The sequence below is a fragment of the Heterocephalus glaber genome, unplaced genomic scaffold (assembly GCF_053883595.1).
Source record: "Heterocephalus glaber isolate CG9 unplaced genomic scaffold, H.glaber_assembly_v1.0 deba00001788, whole genome shotgun sequence".
In the NCBI taxonomy this organism is placed as follows: domain Eukaryota; kingdom Metazoa; phylum Chordata; class Mammalia; order Rodentia; family Bathyergidae; genus Heterocephalus; species Heterocephalus glaber.
In genome coordinates this window covers 1,029,370-1,056,464 of record NW_028258471.1, presented here as the reverse complement: position 1 = coordinate 1,056,464, position 27,095 = coordinate 1,029,370, and the positions used below count along the sequence as shown (strand labels likewise).

At 36.8% G+C, this 27,095-nt stretch overlaps 1 pseudogene; it reads left to right on the top strand.

Moving 5' to 3' along the window:
• Nucleotides 1–3,443: 3,443 nt before the first annotated feature.
• LOC147820883 (ankyrin repeat domain-containing protein 26-like) overlaps nucleotides 3,444–27,095 on the top strand; it is a 99,541-nt pseudogene continuing 75,889 nt past the window's right edge.

Sequence of the window (27,095 nt, the reverse complement as noted above, 5' to 3'; positions counted from 1 at the left end):
AAGGAGAAGAGAGGGTGGAGAAGGAGGAGGAGAAGTAGGAGGGGGAGGAGGAGGAGGAGGAGGAGGAGGAGGAGGAGGAGGAGGAGGAGGAGGCGGCAGAGTACCTAAAGCCCTATAAAGTGTCTAAGATCAGAAAAAGGAGAGCCTAAAAAGGTAGTTGAAAAAATAAGCCAGTCCAGCATCAGAGAAAAAGACAAGGAAAAGAACAAAGGACCATATTGCCAGTGTCTGTATCTTCACAGCTGTTGAGAAGATGGGGAGAGAAATCCTATAATAGAGATTTTCTAAACAGGCACTAGGACCATCTTTGTTTAGGTTATTATATGTTATACATTAAATCATCTAGTGGGCAGGGCTTTATTTTGATCATACTGAATAGAAGACAGATGTCTGACATCTGGGTCTACAACCAAATGTGGCCAATGTTTCTGAGCAACTGGCTGTCATGCTCTGGGCCCAGTCTCTATAGGGGAACTACCAGTTGTGCCTCCAGATTTTGGGAGGTGTAAAGAACAGTATGAAGAATTTTACCCAAATTACATGAAAGATGAAAGTACATCTTGGTTCTTAATGTACATATTTTGATACCTATTTTCATAATATCAGCAAATATTTGTTATATTCTAAATTTCTTACACAATTTTAGCATGGAATATTGCCTCTGTAACTAATAACAATCCATACAACTGCTATGCTTTATGTTGTTAAACTAGCTATTCTGTTCATACCTAAGCTGCAGCTAAATAGGGTTGAAGGCCCTTAAAATGATCTACTTCACCCACTTTAGAATTTGTCATTGATTTAATGAATAGAACAAGTCCACCAAGAATAGCTTTGAATTGTCTATCTGATAATTAACTCTACCCTACCCCAAACCAGCCTCTCCCATTTATCCTGGCATGATCTTTTGTGGCTGTTTTTCAAGTTTAACACTCTTAATTAACTGGCTCCAGGACACCTCCATTCACTTTGCAATTACAATAAAAGTCCTTAGCATTCTTCCAAGATCCCTCCTGACTGTTCCTTTGCTTTTGTAGCATCATTTCCCCCCACTTCTCTCCAAGCATGGTGGTATGACTTGTATCTAGATGTCCTCCAAAGTCTCATGTGGTCGTAGGTGGGGCTTTTCAGAGGTGCGTGTTGGATCTAGAGTGTGTGATGTTGGGATTAAGTGTATGATGCAAGGATCAAGAGTGTGTGAGTACTAAATTAGTCCACTGATAACTCTGGGTGTGTATAATGGGAAGGCCCATCCTGGGTGTGAGTGCTACTTGCCCAAAGGGTGTGAAGCCTGGATAGAATATGAGAGACAGAAAAAGGGCTATTGCTTTGTTACTCTTCTGCTTGCTGCCTTCTGCCTTCTGCCTGTCATGGGCTGTTTCTCCTCTGCAATGCCCCTCTGTCATACCATGCCTTGGAGCCAGCCAACTATGGACTAAAACTTCTACAAACTGTGAGCTAAACAAACCTTTCTTCCTTTAACTTCGAGTCAGGTATTTTGTCTCAGCAACAAGAAAAGTAACTAAGAAACAGCTTCAAAACTTCAGTCACTGATATACCATCTTCACAATTTCTGACATACCCAAGTTACAAATGAACTATGATATCTAAGCATTTCTAAAAATAGATCCATTTTATGTGCTCAAGTAAATGATTTTTAAAAAGGAAACTTTCTATCACTACCCAAAATAGCAAATTAGTTTCAATGGCCATGAAGGAAAGGTAAGTGTTAATTCTACCTAGACAATGCTCCCAGCTGAGGTTCTGAATTTAAGTCTGCTCTCCCCTTAAAAGGACATTGGCAAGTGTCACAAAGATGTTATACACTAAAACAAACAAAAAAAAGACTTTCTTGTTACAAAAAGAGGCTTGAAAAATAACTGAAAAGAGTATACCCTATCACTTTGCAATGAATTATTTCATTAAAAACCACCTAAAATCTGAATATTAAGTGCAATAAATATCCCTGGTTTGGGAAAATAGTACTCTAGCATTCTGTGATTGCTTTGTCATTTCATACTTTCTTCTCATTGCATGCCTAAAATGCTCTGCTTTCATTTGCACTTTCTTGGTTCCTCCTACCCCTTAAGACAAGAGGAATCCTCCCTGATGTGCAGTTGCAGATGAAGTGTGATGCTCTTTGTATTAGTCAGTGTTCTCCAGAGAAGCAGAACCAACAGGAGATGCGCACGCACACACACACACACACACACACACACACATGCTCATAACAAAATGAGGAAACACACATGATGACTGTAGTTCTCACTTCTGTAACTGATTGTGTGGTCATATTTATAACTACCTTCTTGCTCTACATATTGTATTCCCCAATCATTTGGCATGAGCCACTTAAGCTGGTAGAGTGACCCAAACTTTCATTCTGGAGAGTCTGGGCTATTATTATACCTGCCTGGATTGTATTGTGGTAGTTTTTCATCAATTTAATCACAGAAATAGGTAAAGTATGGGATGCCCTAAAAAAATCTCCTGCACTCCAGACATGCTTTTCCTTACCTCCATTGTGGAGTGGTACTCTAATTTTCTCTTGGTGGTCTGGATCAATCATCCCAGACCACACAATAATTCCCTTCTTTATCTATTGACTCAGAGGCAGAAGGAGTCCAAAGTGTCTGGGTGGCCATCTCAACTTTCAGTTCAATTTGATCAGTATTGTTTTTCCTGGGGGGACCATCTCTCCTTCTGGAACTAAGACCTGTAGGCCAGCAGAGAATAAAGTTGTAGGAATAAGAAACAAACATTTTGCTAGTGAGTTACTGGATGTAACTGTGATTGGGGCCATTCCCATTTCCATCCCTTGATTTCTGGGCTGCGATGCTAGTTCCCATCGTACACAGCCTTCTGGAGAACTTTGCCCCAGCCCCACAAGGTATTACCATTGCCATAGCAATGGTGTTGTGTCTGTCTTTTAGTATATGTGCTGCTGAAGGCAGCACTGTGTCTGAGTCTTTAAAAGAACATCCCACTGGTCTATCAAACCAGGCACTTTCAGATGGAGAGAAACATGGTAAAACTGGTTAATTCCATAACTACGACCTCATTGTATCACTTCTTTGGCTGTGAAGGGAGTTCCTCGATCAGAAATAATGTTATGTGGAATACTACAACAGTGGCTATGGAATTCTGTAAATCTGTGAATGGTAGTTTTGGCAGAAGCATTACATGCAGGGAAATCCATATCCAGATTAAGAGTTTATTCCAGAAAGCCAAAGAATTGGCCCTTCCATGGTAGAAGCAGTCCAAGGTAATCACCTTGCCACCAGCTAATTGGTTGGTCTACCCGGGGAATGGCGCTCTATGGGGAACTTAGTGTTGGTGTCTATTGCTGGCAGATTAGGCACTCAGAGATGACTGTAGCCAGGTTGGCCTTGATGAATGAAAATCCATGTTGCTGAGCCTATGTATAACTCCACCCTGGCACCATGGCCACTTTGTTCGTGTGTCCACTGGACAATGACAAAGAGGTAGGGAAAGAAGCCAACCGCTATCCACCGAATGGATCATCCTGCCCACTTGAGTGTTAAATTCTCCTCTGCTGTCTCACTTCCGGTCCAGGCCCCCACTTCCGGTCACGTGTGGACGTGGTCACGCAATTGCAAATAACGGGACCGTTATTTGTTTCCACTTTGCCTCACTCAAATTGGAGATCCCATACAGTATTTAAACTTGTCTATCTGGTGTATTTCACTCAACATTATATTTTCCAGGTGCATACATTTCCCTGTAAATGTCTCAAATTTGTCATTCTTTATAGCCAATTAAGATTCCATTATATATACATACCACATTTTCTTTATCCAGTCATCTGTTGATGGGTATACAGGCTGCTTCCAGGATTTAGCTCTTAATGAATTGTGCTTCTATAAACATTGCTATGCATGTATCACTATAGTGTGATGTCTTTAGCTCTTTGGGAAAGATACCAGTCAGGAAGATAACCAGGTCACATTTGTTGATAATCTTGATGTTCTTTCTAATGCATTAGAGTTCTGTTCAGAATGTCCTTGCTTATGCATATGTCTTCCAAGAGTTTAACCTCTATTTTCCAGCAGATTATTCTGTTTTAAAATCTATGTGTTTGATCCATTTTTATTTTAGTGCACAGGGAGAGATATGGAGCTGGATTCAATGCTCTGCATATGGTGAACCAGTTTCCCACACAATTTGTTAAAGAGGCAATCTTTCCTCCAGCATATGTTTTTGGCCCCTTTGTCAAAGATGAGATGTCTGGATGTGCTCGAGGCTGTTTCAGCATCCTCTGTTCTGTTCCATTGATCTACATGTCTGTTTTTGTGCCAGTACCATGCTGCTCATAATCACTATCGATTTGTAACATAGCTTGAGCTCTGGGATTATGATGCCTCCCTTCTGGTTCCATATAAATTTTAGGATTTTTTTTCTGGTTCTCTGAAGAATGCTGTTGCCATTTTCATTTGATTTGCATTGAATCTATAAGTTACTTTTGGTAATATGGTCATTTGGACAATATTAGTTCTGCCTGTCCAGGAACAGAGGACGTGTTTCCATTTTCTGGTGTCTTTGGTCTCCTTTATCAGAGTATTATAGCCTTTGTTGTAAAGGTCTTTTGCTTACTTGGTTAAGTTAACACCTGGTTATTTAATTTTTTTGAAGCTGTTGTGAATGGTATTGTTTTACTAATGACCTTCTTAGTGTGTTCCTTATTGATGTACAGGAATGCTACTGATTTATGTGTGTTGCTTTTTGTATCTTTCTACTTTGTGGAATTTGTTTATTCCAGGAGTCTTTTGGTGAAATTTTTTGGGTCTTCTATGTTCAGGATCATGTCATCATCTCCAAAGAAGGATACTTTGACTTCTTCCTTTGCTGTATGTATCGTTTTAATTTCTTCTCTTGCCTTACAACTCTGGCTAACGTTTCGAGTACTGTATTAAACAGGAATGGTAAGAGTAGAAAACTTTGTCTTATTCCTGATTTTTGGAGAAAGGCTTTTAGTTTTTTCCCATTTAGTCTGATGTTGGCAGTGGATTTATCATAAATGGCTTTTATTAAGTTGCTATATGGTCTTTCTATGTGTATTTTGCTCAGGGTATTTATTGTAAATCGATGTTGGATTTTGTCAGAGATCTTTTCTGCATCTGTTGAGATGACCTTGTGGTTTTTGTCCTTGCTTGTGTTTATGTTGTGTATTAAACTTAGTGATTTACATATGTTGAACCATCCTTGCATCCTGGGAATGAAGCCTATTTGGTCACGATGTATGATCTTTTTAATGATTTGTTGCATTCTGTTTGCCAGTTTTCTGTTGAGGATTTTTGCATCTGTATTCATTGAAGAGATTGGTGTGTAGTTTTCTTTTTTTGTGAAGTTCTTGTCAGGTTTTGGTATCAGGTTAATACTAGCTTCAAAGAATGACTTAAACAGTACACCTTCCCTTTCAGTTTCGTGAAAAGTTTGAAGAGTATTAGCATTGGATTCTCCCTAAAGTTCTTTCAGAATTCAGTAGTGAGTCCACCAGGACCTGGGTTTTTCTTAGTTGATAGTTTTGGGGGTTTTTTGTTTTGTTTTTTATTTTTTCTGCCTCAATTTCATTGCTTGTTACTGGACTACCTCCTTGGTTCAGTTTTGGTAATTCATATGTATGTAGACATCTGTTTATTTCTCCTAGAGTTTGCCAACTTATTAAGTTCAGGTTTTCAAAGTAGCTACTTTTAATCTTCTAGATTTTACCAGTGTTTGTTGTGATCTTGCAAGATCAGCAAAGGTTTAAGAATGAGATAGGCATGTTACAAGTAGAGTTCTTGGCTTTGGAGAAAGGAAAGTTTAAGTGAGCTGAGTGTGGTGTCGCAGACCTGTTATCACAGGACTCTGGGAGGCCAAGGCAGGAAGATAGCAAGTTTGCACCCAACCTGGGCAACTTAGCAGCTTAGCAAAACCCTGTCTCAGTATTAAAAATGTATAAAAGGGATACAGCTCACTGTGACAATCCTGGGCTCAATCCCCAATACTACCCCTCCCCAGTGAGGTAGTAATCACCAGGTGTCGTGGTCCACACTTGTAATCTCAGCTATTTAGAGGCTGAGACAAGAGAATTACAAGTGCAACCCCATCCTGGGCATCTTAGTGAAATCCTGTCTCAAAAATAAAAAGGCCTATGATGTAGCTCAGTAGCAGAGCACTTGCAGAGTGTGCAAGGTTAGTTCACATAGTGCTAATCCATTTTTCTCTTTACCAGTTACATTCTGATTTTCTACTAATGAAAGGCTCATGTATAAAATGGGGTTATCTAAATATAAAAATGTGTCTAGAGATAGATAATTTCTGCCATCTAAATAATAGGAATTCAGGAAAACATTCTCAGAATCCTTATTCAGTCCTTCATCAGTCTTTCTGTGAGTCTCCCAAGTTGCATGTAACCTGGGAAACTAATTTAGCCACATACCTGGTGACCTGAATCAAGGTAAGGATAGAGGTAAGCATGCTTTTTTTAAAGCATGGCTTTAAAAAAATGGTAAGCTCTAGGGTTTTATTTTTCTACTGGGTTAAGGATAAATTGCATTTATTATACTTAAATCATAAAAGAGGACTGAAATGGAACAGAATGGGTGAGAAGAGATATAAAAATATATCTTTAAGATATACAAGTCCATCTGTTGTGCTTTCATTATACAAATTTACCCTTTGTTCTCAAATCATTGGAATATATAATTCCAGGATTACCACTTCAGATGATTTTGGCAAACCTGTGCTATATCCTTCCACATGTTTTTTATTACTGTTCTTAAATTTTGTTTCTGTTAAATCAGCCCCTTACATTAAGTTGTTTTATAAAGTTTGGTAAGTTTTGGCACATGTGATTTTATCATGAGTAGCATAAATCTTCAGTCAAAAATTTGGTATTTGACTCCTACATAGCAGTAAGTTCTGAAGTACACTAGTTTTAAAGACAAACAAAAACCTAGAGATATTCTTTAAAAATAGATGAGGCTTCTCATACAGCCATTCTATCATTTTCTCAAAAATCACACTTGTAATTTACTGTATTGATTGGATGAATTCATCTGGGTAATCTGTCTGGTCCCCCAGTATGGAAATATATCATCTCTTTTGGTGCCATAAAATGCAGGGCAATGCTACTGAGGAGCTTTGCAGGAATCCTCTAAGCTGAGTTATTCCTATACTTCTTGTGTTGTGGCCAACTTTGGTTTGAGCATATATTTCAGTGAGTACCTGCACTGTCTTGAAATCCCAGTTCAGTATCCAAATGGAAATGCAGAAAATGTAAGCTTTCTTTTGTTACTGAAAGCCCCACAATAGCACATTCTCTAAGACAGAAGAAAACATACTTTGTCTTTTCCTTTTTGCTTTTAACCAAGACAGGAAATGGAAATGTTGGATAGCAGAGTGATTGGAAATAAAAGCATAAAGTTAGTCCTTTTTGAAATTTGGAAAGTTTTGTTTCTTTCACTCAAACAGAAATGGAACAGAATTTACAAAAAATTCAATGACCTGTAGTGATAAAGTAGACACAAAAATTTTTTTATCAGTCAAGCATGGTGGCACATGGCTGTACTCCTATCTCTGTGGGAAGCTAAGGCAAGAGGATCACAAGTCTGAGCCCAGCCTCAGCAGCTTGAGCCCAGTGAGATCCGGTCCAAAAATAAAAACTAAAAGGCTGAGGATATAGTTCAGTGTGAGGGGTCTGGGTTCAATCACTAGTACTGCAGAAAAAGAAAAATATATTTCTATGGGCTGAAATAATGACAATTGAACTGAGTCAAGTGATAAAAATCAATGAATACAAAACAATAAATAAAAAAAATCAATAAAACCAAGTGAAAAGTATGTTATCCTTTATATCAAACTTTCTTTAAAGGTTGAAGAAAAAAGGTAGCAAATAAATAATGACATGGAAGTATCAGAAAACAAATATAGTGGCACTGTTTCCACTGCTGATGGTGACAATGATGGGTTAATTCAACAAAGAAAGAGTGGAAAAACTGATAACCAGCAATTTCCTATGAGGGAGAATGAAGAACATGACAGGTAAGACTATGGAAATACTTAGTTGTAGATAGTTGTTATCTATAAAACTAATTCTAATTTGAGCCAATATTTGTGATTAAGATGTTACATGCTTTTACTAGATATATTCAGCTTTGTATGCCTGTCAGAAAAATATAAATAAACAGTGTTAGATACCGTTTTTTCCAATTATATTGACAAACATTTGATTTAAAACATAATAAGACTTGGCCAGTGTGAGGAAACAGACATTGTCATACACTGTTAGTAAATAAAATTATTAAGTACTTTTTTTTTTAGTACTGGGGATCTAACTCAGGACCTTACGCTTGCGAGGCAGGCAGCAGAACTGCTGAGCTACATCCCCGGCTCTTAAGTACTTTTTGAAGGGTAATTTAGTAGCATTAATAAAATTTCAGGGCCGGGAATTTATTCCAGTGGCGCTGCACCTGCCTCACAAGCACAAGGTCCTAAATTCAATCTCCGGTACCGCAGGAAAAAAAATTTTTCAAATATATCAGTCTCTTAATCTAACCCTTTCCCTCTGGGGCTGAATCCTTCTGGGAGAGAAAAACATGACCTGTAAGCACACACATGCAAGTAGATATTAAAGACATTTACTATAATCACCTATAACCTAAAATAGGTCAGTCATATATCTATCTATATATGTAGATAGATAGATAGATAGATATTGAAAGGCTGTATAATATGTAGATAATACTTATATAAATCTCACATATGTACATTTGTACATTAAAAGGTATTAGCATTCTCATAAAGTTGGAGATAGTCAAAATACTTATCAGTAAGGAAATAATTGTTATATCTATAAAATAATGTAACATGCAGCCATTAGGTAATCATTCATTCTGATTATTTCACAAAGTATATTTAAAGCGTCTAGTTTAAAAATATATCTTTAAGGGCTGGGAATTTACCTGAGTGGTGCAAAAAAGAAATATATATATATATATATATATATATATATATATATATATATCTTTAGTAAATTTTGTTGTAACATTTGTAATATGTGCTGAATTGCAAAAGGAAGTCGTGTGCTGGTACTGATACTCTTACCTTATTACCAAGAAAATTAGTAGCTACTAGACATGCTTTTTGTTCTCAGGACATAATTGCTGTAATCTGGACCTTCACATTTGTCTGACTATTGCTAAGGGATTGCATGAGGATCCATGATACATTAGTTTTCAGTATACTGGGTAAAACCTCTTAAAAGTGCCATGGAAGACTAAACCAGGAATTGTTGGGGGTTTTTTTTGCAAAGATCCAAATAGCAAATATTTTAGGCTTTGTGGCATGAAGCATGTCTTGTGATAGTCCCGAATCTGGTGTAGGCAATAAATGAATGCGTGTGGCTACATATCAATACAATTTTTTTACAGGGGTGAGGGATAGTTCAGTGATGGAGCACTTGCCTAGCATGCAAGATACCATAGGTTCCATCCCCAGCACCAAAAACCCCCCAAAATTTTATTTACAAAACAAGTAATAGGCTAGATTTACTCCACAGGCACTAATCTGGTGACCCTTTTGCTAAACCCAAATTTGCTGCTAATGTACCAAGTCTTCCTTTTAAAGGCTCCCTGCATGCATGTCATTATCCTTTTTAAAAATAATGCACTCCATTGTATTTTTTAGCAGTGACTCCATACATAACTTACAAAAATTCAATTTATAAAATAGTTTCCCTCCTCTAACATGCTATATATTTTTCCTGTCTTATTTATTGATATTGAGTATATACTCCACTCTCAAGTAGAATTTGTGTTTGCTTGCTACCATATCCTCAGTGCCTGTGAAAGGCCCTAGCATACAGTAAGTAGCTGCTCAATACTTACTAGTGAGTGAATGGAGCTTACACTATCTTTAAACAGTAGACTAATTTCTGACTTAGAAAGTTTGACTTGAGAAACTGAGGCAGGAGGATTGCAGTTTTGAATCCCACTTGGGAACCTGAGCAAGACACTGTCTCAAAATAAAAAATAAAAAAAGACTAGAGGCATAGCTTAGTGGTAGAACACCCCTTCGGTTTGATCCCCAGTACTAGAAAAATAGTTCCATGTAAGTTCATTCTGACAGTTTACCTGGCAAATATAGTGGACTCTTGAGTTATGACCAGCCTCACATATGAACAACTTGGGTTACAACTGGAATTTTAATTTTAACTTACAATCAAAGTCTGAGTTACAACCTGAATGTGTGCTGCTTGTACAGTTGAAAACAAAGACTTGTGATGCCAGAAAAATGTATGTGAGGATATGTAAATATCAGTCTGAGCCCAGATGTGCATGTTTATGGATGTGATTTTGGTCCATGCTTTATAATTGCTAGAATTACTGCTATCAAAATGGCCCCCAAAAAGCTAGAAAATAAGCTAAGAAAGGAAGGGAAGGTAAAGAAAGCAATCACAATAAAAAATAAGGAAATTGTGGAGAAATGTGAGAGTGGCATTCGTGTGACCAATCTTGCTAATATGTACAGCATGTTGAAATCCACCATCTTGATAGTCTTAAAAAGATTTGTATAAGGAAGCTAGTGTTGCTAAAGGTGTTACTCAAATTAGTAAGTCACAGCTGGGCCAGGTGGGAACTGAAGCTAGGCAGCTGAAGTGGCCCAGGACCTTGGCTGACAGGTTCCAGGGTGTGGATGGTGAAGCCAGGCAGGCAGGTTCCAGAGCCATTCTCCTACCCCCAATAGGGGAATCTAGCAATCTTTTTGGAAGTCTGGAAGAAGCTGTTCCTTCAAACAAGCTTAATGGGATGGTGTCTAATATTTTTGGACCAACTGAAGAACATACCCAAGAGGACAAATCCCCCAGGAGGGAAAGGAAGTAGAATCTTTGATGAATCAACTCCTGTGCAGACCCGACAACATCTGAACACACCTAGTGGGAAGACTAGTGACATTTTTGGTTCCCCAGTCACTGCAACTTTACCCTTGGCACACCCAAACAAACCCAAGGATGTCTTCAGCTGGTGTAATCTTGCCCTGGAGCATCAGCATCACCAGACCATTGAGGTTTTAGCTGTGACTGGAGGCAAAAATTAGTAATTCATGATCAACAGTGTTAGACAAGGTAGAAAGGCTATTATTAGTATAGATAAATGAAAGGCAAGTGACAGGTTATACCCTGAGTCTACAATTTGTGAAAAAGCTAGGGCTATAAATGCATATCTCATAAAGGATAATCCATCAATGAGTGGTAATGGTGAAACATTTCATGCCAGTAAGGGGTAGTTTCACAATTTTCTTTCTTTTTTTTTTGGTACCAGTGATCGAACTCAGGTCCTTGCGCTTGCGCAGCCGGCGGTGAAACCACTGAGCTAAATCCCCAGCCTTTGGTTTCACACTTTTCAAGCAAGAACTGGGGTTCATAGCATAATTAGGCATGGGAAGTACCCAGTGCTGATAAAGGGCTGCTGAAAAGTTACATAAACCACTATGAAATGATGACCCAGAGCAATGGCTTTTGTTTTCATCAAGCTTTCAACTGTGATGAAACTGGCCTTTTCTGGAAGAAATTGTCCAGGAGAACATACATTACCCAGGAAGAGAAGAAAATGCCGGGCCAAAAGCCTGTGAAGGATAGGCTAACATTATTGCTGTGTGCCAAAGTGAATGTTGACCTCAAGATAAAGCCTGTCTTGGTTTGTGTTCAGAAAACATAAAGTCATGAAGAAGAAGCTAGAGGTCATGTGGAGCTCTAACTCAAAAGCCTGGATAACAAGGGTACTTTTTCTTGAGTGGATCAGGGAGGTTTTCTGTTTTACTGTTAAGAAATATCTAGCCGGGGATTTAGCTCAGTAGTTTCGCTGCCTGCCTCACAAGCGCGAGGATCTGAGTTTGATTCCCCAGTACCAAAAAAGAAATAACTAGAGGACAAAGGTTTACCACTCAAGCCTCTCTCATCATGAACAATGCTCCTGTTCACCCATGAAATTTGGAAGAAGAATTGGCTGAAGAATTCCCATGGCTCTCAGTTGAGTTCCTCCCATCTAATACAACTCCACTACTGCAGCCTATGGACCAGCAAGTTATAACTAACTTTAAGAAGCCATACACTAGGGAATGGTTCCTGAAGTGCTTCCAGATGGTCTCAGATACAGATTTAACCTTAAGAGTTCTGGAAGGAACATTACAACATCCTTTCATGTGTGGGATTAATTAAGAAATCCTGGGCCAATGTCTCTCTAACGACATTGAGCTTTGTCTGGAAGAAAGTGTGGCCTAAAGGAGAGAAAGGAGAGAAACTTTGAAGGCTATGTAGAAGAGCCTGAACCTTCAATTGACCCTGTGGTTAATGACTTTGTCACTATAGCAGAGTCCCTATAGGCTTGTAGGTAGACAATGGTGATGTTGAGAAACTGATGGAGGAGCACTCAGAGGAAGGAACTTCAGCAACTTCTGGCTAAGTAACAGAGAATGGCAGCTGAGGAGCTTTCTGAAGAGGAAAGGGAGTATCAACAATCAGTGCAGCAAAGTTCTTCTTCTGAAATAAAGGAAATCCTGAAAAAATGGACAGAGCTAGAAACATTTGTAGAGAAGTGCACCCAGACAGAGAAAAAGCCAATTGTTGAATTCACTTGCTTAATGACAATGTCATGTGCTACTACAGAACAGTGTTAAAGGAAAGACAGAAACAGACAACCTAGACCAGTTTTTAGTTCTGAAAAGGTTGAGATCTACTGAGCCAGAAGCAGGTCCCTGTGGGCTACAGACTTTCCCAAGGGGAGAAAGAACACCAGAGAGCCAGATTCCTGATGTTCTTATGGAAATGGACTCTCCTTCTAAACAATAACCATCTTCCATTTCATTCTCCCTTCCCAAAGATGTCAACTTAAATGGTGAGTACAGTATGAAATTGTTCTTTCTCGTAAACTAGTCATATTTTATAACTATTTGTTGAATACTCCAAAATTATTGATGTTGGTGAAAATTATTGATGTTTCTCATGAATTATGCACATTATATTATGAAAAGGTGAGTTAAGAGCTGCTTTGGGAGGTTCAGAATGCATTATGAGTATTTCCATTATTTCTTATGGAAAAAATAGTTTTGACTTACAACCAACTTGAGTTACATCCAGCCCTCCACAGTTTAAAAAGTTTTTTGGCTTTAATATGCTATATACTATTCATTAATGTTTTCCATCTAGGAAGAAAAGTCCAGTATTGTGGTTACTCATTCTTTTAGGATAGTTTCTTTTGTAGCAAAATGGATTAAAAGAATTGCAGGCTTCATTTGTATTTTGTTAAGAAAAATAAAATATAAAGGTAGTAAACTTAATGGACTTTAAAAAAAGATCATGGCCAAAGGATTAAAAGCTTTCAGTATCTGAAATTAAAAGTCAAAATTTGAATGTACTGTATTGCTTTCTGTGGTAAGAGAGAGCTATGCTGGTTGGGCACACTCTTGTAACACATTTCACTGCTTCTTTCCATGATTCTGGTCACAAACTGAGTTGAGATGAAAACTGAATAAAATTTAGTAGTTAGGTTTAGTGTTGACCTTGTGGAGAAATATGATTTGGTTCTTGCCCAGTTTGGTTTGTGACTAAAATTGTGGAGAGAATTGAGTTTGTGAACCAAGGTACCACTGTATGTGTTTTGGAAAGAAGAGAGTTTAAAGACTGGCCAACCTTCAGAAGGTAAGTGGGTTGACATTTGTAGCTACTCAAGTAATACTATTGTTTTGGTTTTCTTTATACTATTGTTAATTGATTGGCACTTTAAGCATATTTGTTAGTTTGTCTTGGGGGACTCAAAAGGCTGCTGGCATTACTTGGTTGGTTGATTGGTAAATGAAGCCAGTGATCATTGATTGAAACAACAGGCTAAATACTGGCTTGTCACAGCTGCAGTTCAGTCCTTTCCTAAGGGTAATTTTTTTTGTACTGGGTGTCAAACTCAGGACCTTGGACTTGCAAGGCAGGTGGCGGCACCACTGAGCTAAATCCCTGCAGTCCTTTCCTAATGATGGGCCAATGTCAACCAGATGTTTTCTGTTTAAATGTTAGTTTCCATCAGCTGCTCAAAATGAAGACAGTTTCATATTCTAGAGTTGTAGCCTTGTTTTTGAAGTTTGGCTCAAGGAAAATTGTTTAATAATTGCTCCTAGGAATATCTCCCCCATTTATTTAGCTTTTTCACCTCAACAAGAGTTATTTTTATAACTTTTAAAAAATAAATAGTTGTGTTTTTTACTGTGGTACTTTTAGAGCCTCGTGCTCATCCAACAATATACTCTTCCATGGAAAATTTTACTCTCTTTGTAAATTTGTGTAGATGTGTGATAGTGTTTATTGCATAACTATTCTGTGTATTAATTCCATAAAAAAGAAATTACAGGCCAGGGATTTAGCTCAGCAGTTTCACCACCTGCTGCACAAGCGCAAGGACCCAAGTTCAATCCCTGGTACCAAAAAAAAAAGAAATTATAGTGATCTGTTGGTAAATCCAGCCTTTCATATTAGGATTAGGTACTAGGCTAGTACACCAAAGTTACAAAGTCTTATTTTCAAACAAAATCGTAACTATTCAAAATGTTCCTTTTGAGGGGCTGGGGATTTAGCTCAGTGGTTCTGCCACCTGCCTTACAAGCACAAGGTCCGGAGTTCGATCCCCAGTACCAAAAAAAAAGTTCCTTTTGTAAACTATCTGTAATGACGTGGGTATTTTAAAGTAAGGTTTTGTCCTCAAGATATTTCCCCAATTTCTTCTCTGATACTCTCATGAGATTTTATTTTATTTATTTATTTATTTTGGTACCAGGGATCGAACTCGGGACCTTATGCTTGTGAGGCAGGTGGTGGAACCACTGAGCTAAATCCCCGGCCCTCTCATGAGATTTTAAAAAATTTATTTAAATTCAGTATTGTATTTAAAAACAAAAACAGAATATAGCACAAATCTAGTCACTTCCATGCCTAAGAGGTCTTTGGTGCAGTGTTCCAGTTCAGTGGGCTATAGTGTGCATCTCTTACCTCTTGCCTCCTTTCAAGCTCCTGGGAAACACCTTGATGCCATGTGTCTAACCTTTGTCTTACATTCTGTTCTCTAAGTGGAATAGTTTTCCACTACTTTTTTGCCTAGTGATCTCCTCTCATATTTTACCTCTTCTGTAAAGTCTTCCTGTGTTCAGATACAACTTTTCATTTATCAACTCATATCACATTGTATTGTGTTTGTGTATTCACTTGCTTTTTGAAGCAAGGAATAAATGTCTCCTTGTATTTAGCTAGTACTTCGTAACTACTTTGTAATTCATAAGTGAATGAGTATTGGCAAGTGTTGACATTTTTCCAAAACTTTTCCAAAATTTTTTTCAGTAGACTAATTAGAAAACTTTGGTTTTTAAAATGTCTTTTTAAAGTAGTGGCCCTGCCTTGGCTGTGAGGGAAGTAAAGAAAAATGGAAAGGTACAGTGGAGCTCTGCAGAATCTTTGAGTTCCTCAGTGTTTGAGAAGGCTAATTCCTTTTCTGTTGGCCTACTATAAGTGAAGTGTAGTTGCAACTTCCATGACACAGATGAAAATAAAAGAAGGTAAAGTATCTGTAATTTTCCTTTAAAGGAATGTTAGCAGGAATTACTTTTTCTGGAAGTAGAACAGTGTTGTCAGTGGAGAAAGCAAGAGAATACTCAGCCACATCATTGCTGCTGAAAGGTTAGTTAAGGTAGGACAAGTGAATTTGACAAGGAGCAATTTCAACAATGCTCACACTGGAAGCTGACTTCTGTGGACAAATGTGGACAATGCCTCAGAAACATTTACTGGGAAAGGCTGGGGAAGTAGGTGTTATTGAAGAAGAATGTGAAGTTTAAGAGTTTTTTCTCTTAAGAAGCTTTTAAAGTACATTTGCATACTGGAATTTTAAAAAATATTTGCAAGATTCAGAAATGGATGATAATATAAATCAACACATTCACAATAGGCCATACATGTATGACTGTCCAATCTGCCCAGTGAGACAGTCATGTATGTACCACCAGTACTTCAAGCTAGTGGGAAATGTTCATGTGATATTTTATCACATAAAAATACTAAACACTTGAAAATAAGTATTTCACAACATACAGTATACCCCTGTGAAGTCACAGTTCAGAGTTTGTGACCTCAGTCATTCAGGAGCTTTTCCTTAGAACCAAACTAATAATTGTTTGAAGAAACCCCTTCCCCCTCATTTCATGGAAACTCCAAATATCCTCTGCAATTTTTTTTTTTTTTTTTTTTTTTTTTTGGCGAGAGGTTTGCAAGTAGCCAATCCAAGAGCATTAGTCAGTTCTCTTTGTTGCTGATTGGCTGCTGTCTTGTGACCCATTTCTGGAAGATGCACCAGCATTCTGGCATCATAACAGCATTCTTGATTTTGTTCTTCTTGAAAGATCCCTAATATGCTGCCAAAATGCCTTGCACCTTCTAAGGCTTTATTAATACAGTATTTCATTAAATTACATAACTGTGGGAGACTTAGCATATTTAGGGTTTAAATTATAAAAACAAGCATTGTCGCATTTTTCTGACCATATTTGAAATTCAGTTTTTCACAGTTGCTGGTGCTGTAGAAATGTAACCCCATGAATTTTGGGGGTCTACTGTACTGTGAAACACATTCCTAGGTTTAAATTCTTACCACCTCTATGCACTTTGGCAAGTTACTTGGCCTATCTTCACCTAGTTTATTCCTCTATAAAACAATGTTACCTACCTCACAGAATTGTTTTTAACACATGTATGGTGCTTAGAATAATGCCTAGAAGCTACATAGTAGGTCCTGAAAAGTTAGCTTTTAGCATCATTTAAAAAGGGTTTCCTTACTATAGTGATGTAAGTAATATTTTCTAAGTGGGTTTATGTGCCTGTAAAAGTTTGGTTTGGGTTTTATTAAAAATGATAGTAACAAAATGGTATTTTTTCTCTGAAATAATGTAACATTTTTCTTCTGCTTTGACTGTAAGAAAGTTTAATCTAAATTTAATTATTTGTTAGGATATTATAAGTAGTGTTACCCTTTGCTTATAGTTCAATACCCCTTCTAGAAAATCATCATATTTTAAATAGCCTGTGAACATTTATCCTGTGAACAGGATAAATAAATTACAAATGCTGAGATTTTATATAAGAACATTAGGTATTCTTTGTGTTTTATTTATTTATTTATTTATTTATTTTTATTTTTTTGGTACCAGAGATCAAACTTGGGTCCTTGCGCTTGCAAGGGAAGCGACGGAACCACTGAGCTAAATCCCCAGCCCTCTTTGTGTTTTACATATTCAATATTTGCCTGAAAGTATTGTACAGGCTTTTCATTTTTGTTCTTTTATTTTTGTTTCAGGTTCACAAGGAAAACATCTAATGAAAAGAGCAAGGTATTGTAAAAAATAATCCAAAGTACTATATTATTGAAAATATAATACGAAAGGCAAAGTGATACATTACAATAATACAGTATATAGATTTAAAGATGCATTATAAAAAGTAAAGTGAAAAAATAAAGAATCTTTTGTTATGTAAAGACACTTACTTTGAAAAAGTTATTAAGAAACGGTAGCCAGTACTTGTGTTTCTGCTTATGTAAGAAGAGGATATTTACTACTTCTGTGTATTTAGTATATGGTATAAATATTTGGGGGACATTTTGAAATAACATTGTTTATTTTACAGGTCAAAGAGCAGATAGATGGTGTGGATGACCTTGATGATTTATCTCGGTCATCTGAAACAGCTTCAGAGGATTGTGAACTGCTTTACTCTGAGTATGAGAATATATTGCTGTTACCTGAACAGTTTACAATGGAATGCAAAGGTAGGACCACTGCAAAAATGCAGGGCATTCTGCTGGATATCGTAGTAGTGGGTGCACCCATTGCTCAGCACTGTGCCATCGAGCACAGATGTATTACGGTACTATTTGTGCCAAATCATGCTTTCTCTTAGCATGCAATGAGAGGTACTGTACACTCCAGCCACAGAGAAGCAACCATTCCCACTGCACTTTCTCAATGTAAATAACACTCCCAAACTTTCTGTTGACTCTGCTTCTCTTCTTTATGGTCAGGAAACCATAATCTCTCCCTGGAATACTCTAATTAGATCTATTCTCCTTGCTAACCCACCTTCTGAAACCAAGGTCTACTCTGTAACCATAAATATGTAGTTTTAGACCCGATCCTGTTAACCCCTTGCTGAAAACTGATCATTTCTTGGCTGTAAGGTTAAAGCTGTCATTCCTCCATCTTCATCCCATAGCACTATGGCCCAGGCACTGGCTTAGATGCTTGTTCTTGCAAACTCTTTGTTTTCAATAGCTTGAAATATGATGACCTGTGCATATGTAAAGTGTACAGTATGATAAGTTTTGTCATGTATTGAACACATTTAATCACCACAATCAATATAGCTAACAAGTCTGTCACTCACCAAAGTCTCCTAATGCTATTTTGTATTCCATTATTGAGAAACTGCCAAATTGCTTTGCAGAGTGTTTTTAGCACCTTCCATACCCATCAGTGGTATATGAGAGTTTCAGTTCCTCCATATCTCCACAAACACATAGTATTGCCTCTGTGTGTGTGTGTGTGTGTCTGTGCATGTGTGTAGCCATTCTAATAGGTGTGTATTGTACATATTAGTATAGTTTTAATGGGCATCGCCCTCGTGACTAATAATGTTGAACATCTCTCTGTGTGCTTATTTTTCACTTGTATATCACCTTTGGCGAACTGTCTTTTCAAAAAAATTAGGTTTTTATTTGTTGAATTTTAAGAATTTGTTCTATGTTGTAGATACCATTCCTTCATTGGCTGTATTTTTTGCAAGGATTTTTCCCCCCAGTTTATGGCTTGACTTTTTATTCTTTTAATAGTATTTTTTGGAAAGCAGAAGTTTTGAGTTTTGAATTTCAGATTTATGAGTTTGTTCAATTATAGATTGAGGCTTTTATGTCATATCTAAGGAATCTTTATCTAGCACAAGGTCACAGAGATTTTTCTTCTCTGTTTTCTTTTAGAAATTTCATAGTTGTAGATCTTACATTTAGATACGTGATTTATCTTGAGTTCAGGTTTCAATATCCAGTTGTTCCAGCTCCATGGGTTGAAAAAGTCTATCCTTTCTCCACTGCACTGTTGTGCTTTTCTCAAAAATAAGTTTGGTATTTATGTGTAGGTCTAATTTTCTGCTTTCTGTTGTATTCCATTGATCTTTAGCTTTATGTCAGCATCACTGTTTTGATTAATATAGGATTTAATACTTGAAACCAACCTTCTTATCCTCCTATTTTGTTCCCTTTTTTTCAAGATTACTTTTGCTATTTCTACATCCTTTACATTTCCATGTGATTTTTCTTTCTTAGTGCTGGGGGTCAAACCTAGGGTCTTGTGCTTTACCAGTGAGCTGCATCCCCAGTCCTCCATACAAACATTAGAATCACCTTGTCAATTAAAAAAAAAAAGCCTGCCAGGAACTAAATAGGGAAGAATTAACATCTTAATAATGAATCTTTTGACTTCTGAACAAAGTGTATCTATTTACATTGATTGAGTTTAATTTTCTCAGTTATAATTTGTAGTTTGGTTTTTTAAAAATAATTTGTAGTTTTAATGTTTAAATTTTTTCATATTTTATCAGATTTATCTGTTTCAGGTATTTTTGATACAAGTGTAAAATTTTTTAAATACTTTTTTCTTTTTTAATTAGTCTGTATTAATTATATAGAATGGACTTCATTTTGTCATATTCATACATATATATAATGTACTTTGATCATTTCCACCTCCATATTATCTCCTCACCTTTTTGTGATGATCTGCTTCCATTTTTCTTTCTCTTTTTGTTTTGTTTTGTTTGTTTGTATTTTCGAGACCTTCCACTTTTGAGGCAGGTGGCGGAATCACTGAGCTAAATCCCTGGCCCCATCTGCATCCATTTTTCTGCAATGGCATGATTTTGTTCTTCTTTATGGTTGAATAATACTCCATATATTTTTTTCTTTATCCATTTATCAGTTGATGGGCACGTAAGCTTATCTCATGAATTGTGTCACAGTAAAAGTGAGTGTGCAGGTATCTTTTTACTATGCAGATTTTTAATTACTTCAGGTGTGTACCAAGGAGTGGCATAGCTATATCAAATGGTAGCTCGATTTTTAATTTTTCGAGGAACTTCTATGCTGATTTCCATAGTGGCTGTACCAATTTATGTTCCCACAACAATATATAAGAGTTCTTATTTCCCCACATCTACATAAGCATTTGTTGGTTTTTGCATTCATTACAATAGCCATTTTGACTAGAGTGAGAAAGTATCTCAATGTAGTAGTAGTTTGCATTTCCATGATGGCTAAATAAAGGTATAATTTATCATATAGCTATTAGGAATTTGTGCTTTTTTTGAGAAGTGTTTGATCATTTCATTTGCCTACTTAACTGTTGGTATTGGGGGATAGTGCTATTAAGTTTTTTAGTTCAAGATTTTCTTCCAGTCTCTAGTCTGTGTCTTCACTCTGTAAGTTCCATGGCCATGCAGAGGCTTTTTAATTTGATGCAATCCCATTTAATGATTCTTTCTGTTATTTTCCTAGCTATTGGAGTCCTATTCAGGAAGTCGATGCCTGTGCCTATATCCTAAAGTATTTTCCCTATGTTTTCTTTGAGCCCTTTCAAAGTTTCAGGTCTTAGATCCATGTTCAGTTCATTTTTCTACAGGGTAAAGCATTAAAATCCAGTTTGTCTTCTAAATATGGATATCCAGCTTTCTATGCACCATTTGTTAAAGAACCCATCTTTTTTCCAAGGTTTCTTTTTGGCCCTTTGTCAATCAGGTAGATGTAGGTGCATGAGTTTATTTCAGTGTCCTCTATTCTGTTCCATTGGTCTACAAATCTGTTTTTATGCTGGTACCATGCTTTTTTTGTTATTGTTCTATTTTTACATAATATATCTTAATTCTTATTTTTCCCCATTCCCTGCCTTCCCTTTAATCCCTCCACCCTTCTATATTTGCAAAGATTTTGTTTCCATTTTATTATTTTCTCAAGTTAATTCCATTCCCTTCTTTCCTTTCCTCTCCCCCTCCCCCTTCCCCTCCCCCTTCCCCTTTAAACCTTTTCTTTTTTTTTTCATACCAGGGATGGAACTCGGGACCTTGGTCTTACAAGGCAGGCACTGGAACAACTGAGCTAAATCCCCAGACCCTGTCCATTATACATTTTGATCCTTATTTACACTTTCAGTTTCTCACACCAAAGAAACTATTCGGTATTTACACATGTGTGTCCTATTTATTTCACCTTAGAGTATGGCCTCAATGTGCATCCATTTAGCTATAAATGTCTCTGATTTCTCATTCTTTATGGCTGAGTAGTACTCCATTATATAAAAACCCAACCAAATTTTCTTTATCCAGTCACCAGTTGATGGGCATTTGGACTGTTTCCAAGCTTTAGCTATTACAAATTGTGCCGCTATAAACATGGGTGCACATATATCACTGTGGTATGATTCTTTTAATTCTTTTGGGAATACACCCAGCAGTGGAATACCTGGGTCAAATGGGACTTCTAATCCTAGTGCTTTGAGGTGTCTCCATACTGATTTCCAAAGTGGTCGTACCAGTCTACACTCCCACCAGCAGTGGAGAAGGGTTCCTTTTTCCCCATGCCCCCACCACCATTTGTTATTGGTTTGATTTCATGTTAGCAGCCATTCTTTCTGGGGTGAGGTGGAATCTCAGCATTGTTTTCATTTGCATCTCTTGACTGACCAGTAACGTTGAACATTTTTTCATATGCTTATTTGCTATTTCTACTTCTTTGTCTGAGAAATGTCTGTTCATTTCAGATGCCCATTTTTGGATTGGATCTTTAAATTTGGGGGGTGGTCTGATTTTTTAAATTTCTTTATATATTCTAGATAGTAGACCTTTGTCTGAGGAACAGATGGTAAAAATTTTTTCCCACATTGTGGGGTGTCTCTTCATGCTGTTGATGGTTGCTCTTGCTGTGCAGAAGCTTTTTAATAAGAAGAGATCCCACTTTTTGATTCTTTGTGCTAGTTCACATGCAACTGAGGTTTTGTTGATGAAATCTCTTCTTACGCCAATTCCTTCAAGAATTCTACCTAAACTTAACCTTTCTTCCAGCAAGTTTAGTGTTTCTGTTTTAATATTTAGATCTTTAATCCATTTCGATTTTAGTTTCATGCATGGTGAGAGATAATAGGTCTAGTTTTAATCTTTGGCAAATTGAAACCCAATTTTTCCAGCACCATTTATTAAAGAGGCTATCTTTCCTCCAGTGAGGGTGTTTGGCTCCTTTATCGAAGATGAGATGGCTGAGTGTGTCTGGCATTGTTTCTGCATCTTCTAATCTGTTCCACTGGTCCTCAGGTCTGTTTCTTGGCCAGTACCATGCTGGTTTTAGTCACAGTAGCTTTGTAGTATAGTCTCAAGTTGGGGATTGTGATACCTCCTACCTTGTCTTTATTGCCTAGAATTGCTTTTGATAATCTAGGTCTCTTCTTGTTCTAAATGAATTTTTGCATTGTTTTTTCAAGGTCCATGAAGTATGCTGATGGAATTTCAATTGGAATTGCACTGAATCTATATAGCTGCTTTGGAAGCGTGGCCATTTTCACTATATTGGTTCTTCCTACCCAGGAGCAAGGGATGTCTTTCTATTTTCTGATATCCTCTTTGATATCTTTTTTCAGAGTGCTATAGTTTTCAGAGTAGAGGTCTTTGATGTCTTTTGTTAGGTTGATTCCTAGATATTTCAATATTTGGATGCTATTGTGAAGGGAGTTGTTTCTCCAGTTCCTCTTTCAGTGAGTCTGTTGCTTGTGTACAGGAAAGCTATTGATTTTTATGTGTTGACCTTGTATCCAGCTACTTTACCGAATTTGGTTATTAAGTCTAGAAGACTTTTGGTGGAGTTCTTGGGGTCTTTTATATAGAATATCATGTCTACACATAATGACAGTTTAACTTCTTTGTTTCCTGTCTTTATTCCTTTTATTTCTTTTTCTTGTCTAATTGCTGTGACTAATGTTTCCAAAACTATATTGGACAGCAGTGGTGCTAGTAGACATCCTTGTCTTGTTCCTCATTTTAGTGTGAAGGATTTCAGTTTGTGACCATTTCATATGATATTGGCTGTTGGTTTTTCATAGATGGCTTTTATCAGGTTGAGGTAGAGACCATCTATTCCAATTTTCTGTAGGATTTTTATGAATGCATGTTGGATTTTGTCAAATGCTTTTTCTGCATCTATTGAAATGATCATATGTTCTATGTCCTTGGCTCCATTAATGTAGTGTATTACATTTATTGATTTGTGTATGTTGAACCATCCTTGCATCCCTGGGATGAATCCCATTTGGTTAGAGTTTGTGATCTTCTTGATGATCTTCTGCATTCTATTTGCCAGTATCTTATTAAGGAATTTTGCATCTGTGTTCGTTAGTGAGATTGGCCTATAGTTCTCTTTTTCAGTTGATTCTTTCTCTGCTTTGAGGATCAAGGTGATGCTTGCTTCCAGGAATGAATTTGGGAGTATTGCTTCCCTTTCAATTTCATTGAAGCACTTAAACAGTAGTGGCAATAGTTCTTCTCTAAATGTCTCGTAGAATTCAGCAGTGAAGCCATCAGGGGCCAGGCTTTTCTTCAAGGGTAAGTTTTAAATTATGTTTTCAATTTCATTGATTGATATTGGTTTGTTTAGAATTTTTAGGTGTTCTTTGTTCAACTTTGGTAATTCATGCATATCTAGGAATCTGTCCATTTCTTCTGTGTTTTTCAGCTTATTGGCATATAGGTTCTCAAAGTAGGTATTGTTGATCCTCTGGATTTCTGCTGGGTCCATTGTAATTTCACCCTTTTTATTCCTAATTGCATGGATTTGGGTTTTTTCTTTCCTTTTTTTTTGATAAGGTTGGCTAAGGGTTTGTCAATTTTGTTTATTCTATCAAAAAACCAACTCTTTGCTTCATTCATTTTTTTGTATTATTCTCTTAGTCTTCATTGCATTTTCTGCTCTGATCTTTATAATTTCCTCCCTTGTATGAGCTTTGGGTTTGTCCTGCTCTTCTTTTTCTAGAAGGTTGAGGTTCAGCATCAGCTTGTTTATTTGAGCTCATTCTATTTTCCAAATATGAGTATTCACTGCTGTGAATTTTCCTTGTAAGACTGCTTTCATTGTGTCCCATAGATTCTGATATGTTGTATTATCATTGTCATTTAATTGAAGGAACTGTCTGATTTCTTCTTTAATTTCTTTTGTAACCCATTGGTTATTCAGAAGTGTGTAGTTCAATTTCTATGTGTTTATGAAATTCTTGCAGTTTCTTTTGCTGTTGATCTCCAATTTCATCACACTATGGTCTAATAATATTCAGGGGATAACTTCATTTCCTTTGCACTTATTAAACATGTTCTATGAGCAAGTATGTGGTCTATTTTGGAGAACGACCCATGTGCAGCTGAAAAGAATGTGTATTCTGATTTTGTGGGATGGAACATTCTGTAAACATCTGTTAACTTCATTTGTTCAAGAATTTGATTGAGTTCTACTATTTTGTTGTTTATTTTTTGTCTAGTTTATTTATCTGTTTGTGCCAGTGGGGTATTGAGGTCCCCCACTACTGTTGTATTAGTGCTCATTTGATTTTTTATGTCATTTAGTATTTGTTTTATATAGTTGGGTGCACTAGTATTTGGTACATGTATATTTATGATTGTCATCTCTTTCTCTTGGATTGTTCCCTTTACAAGGATGTAGTGACCTTCTTTGTCTCTCTTAATCAATATTGGTTTGAAATCCACTTGATCTGCAAAGAGGATAGCTACTCCTGCTTTTTTTCGGGTTCCTGTCACATAGAGTATTGTTTTCCACCCTATAACTTTGTATATGAGTTTATTTTTGAATTAAGTGTGTTTTTTATATGTAGCATAGTGTTGGATCTTGCTTCTTGACCCATTCTGCTGGTCTATCTTTTGATTGGTGAATTGAGTCCATTAACATTGATGGTTACAACAGATATGTATTGACTTATCTTGTCATGAGTTTTCCTTTTTGTTGGCTTCTCCCCGTTTGCATTTAATTTCTTGTCATGTCTGATGGATTCATTCTGCTGGACTTCCTGGGGTTGTGATCCTCATCGTCTTTTCCTAGGATATTGTTTAAAAATTTTTGGAGTGCTGGTTTGGTATCCATGAAGTTCCTCAGGTGCTCTTTGTCATGAGAGTATCTTATTTTTCCATCGATTTTGAAAGATAGTTTGCAGAGTACATCAATCTCAGTAGGAGGTTGGTTTCCTTTAGGCCTTGAAATAACATCACTCCAGGCTCTTCTTGCCTTGATGGTTTGTGTTGAGAAGTCTGCTGTGATTCTGATGGGATTTCTTTTGTATGTGATTTGTTTCTTTTCTCTAATTGCTTGTAGAATTTTGTTCTTCTGTTGGGTTTCTGGAATCTTAACTACTATATGCCTAGGTGTAGCTTTTTTTTTTATCATGGCTAGTTGGAGTCCTATATGCCTCACTTATCTGTATGTTAAGTTCTTTTCCCCTATTTGGGAAGTTTTCTGCCATTACTTTCATGAACATTTTTTTATGTCATTTGCAGTATCTCCTGTTTCTTCATTGACTCTGATCAGTCTTATATTATTCATCTTTGTATCATCTAGCAGCTGCTGGATTGATTTCTCACGGTCCCTTACTATTTTTAAGAAATTTTTCTTTTCCTCATCACTAATTGCAATCCTGTCTTCTATATCTGAAATTCTGTCCTCACATTGGCTCATTCTGTTATGTAAACTTTCAATGGAGTGTAATAAGATAGAATGCAACAAATCATCAGAAAGATCATGCATCATGAACAAGTAGGTTTCATTCTAGGGATGCAAGAATGGCTCAGCATTTGCAAATAAATGTAACATACCATATAAACAGAAAGAGGGACAAAACTACACAATCAATCAATAGATACAAAAAAAACACCCCTTTTTGATAAAATCCAGTGCCCATTCATGACTGTAAAAAAAAAAAACCCTAAAAAAATCGGTATAAAAGAACCATACCTCAATCTGATAAAAACCATTTATGGCAAACGAGTGACCAACATCATATTAAATGGGAGAACCTGGTAATGTTCTAAAGTAAGGAACAAGACAACAGTGTCCACTATAACCATTCCTATTCTATACACTACTCAACATATTAGCCAGAGCAATCAGGCAAGAGGAAAAGATAAAATGGATAAATATACAACAGAAAGAAATCAATTATTATTTGCAGATGATGTGATCCTTTCCATAGAAGACCCAAAAAATTCCACTAAAAGACTTCTAGAATTAATAACCAAACTTGACAGCATAGCAAGATACAGAATCATGCAAAAATAATTGCATTTCTGTACATCAATAATGAACTCAGAAAAAAATAGGGAAACATTATTATTCTCAATAGAATAAAAAAAAATGAAATTCTTAGGAATTAACCTAACCAAGGAAGTAAAAGACCTCTACAATGAAAGCTATAGGACTCTGAAAAAGATCAAAGAGATTATCAGAAAATGGAAAGATAATCCTTGTTCCTGGTTAGGCAGAACCAGTATTGTCAAAATGACCATACTTCCAAAACTGACATATAGATATAAAACAATCTCAGTCAAAATATCAATAGCATTTTTTCACAGAACAGAGAAAACAATCCTAAAATTCATGGGAACAAGAAGAGACCCAGAGTAGTAAAAGTAATCTTGGACAACAAGAGGGAGGCATCACAATCCCAGACTTCAAGTTATACTGCAAAGCCACAGTGATAAAAAATGGCATGGTATTGGCACCACAGATATGTGGATAAATGGACAGAGTAGAGGACATAGGAACAATGCCAGGCACACTCAGCCAACTGGTCATTAACAAAGGGACCAAAAGTTTACACTGGAAGATTTCTTCTTTAGCAAATGGTGCTGGGGAAACTAGCTATCCACATGCAGAAAGTTAAAGGTAGGCCTTTGTCTCTTGCCATGTATTAAACTAAAATCAAAA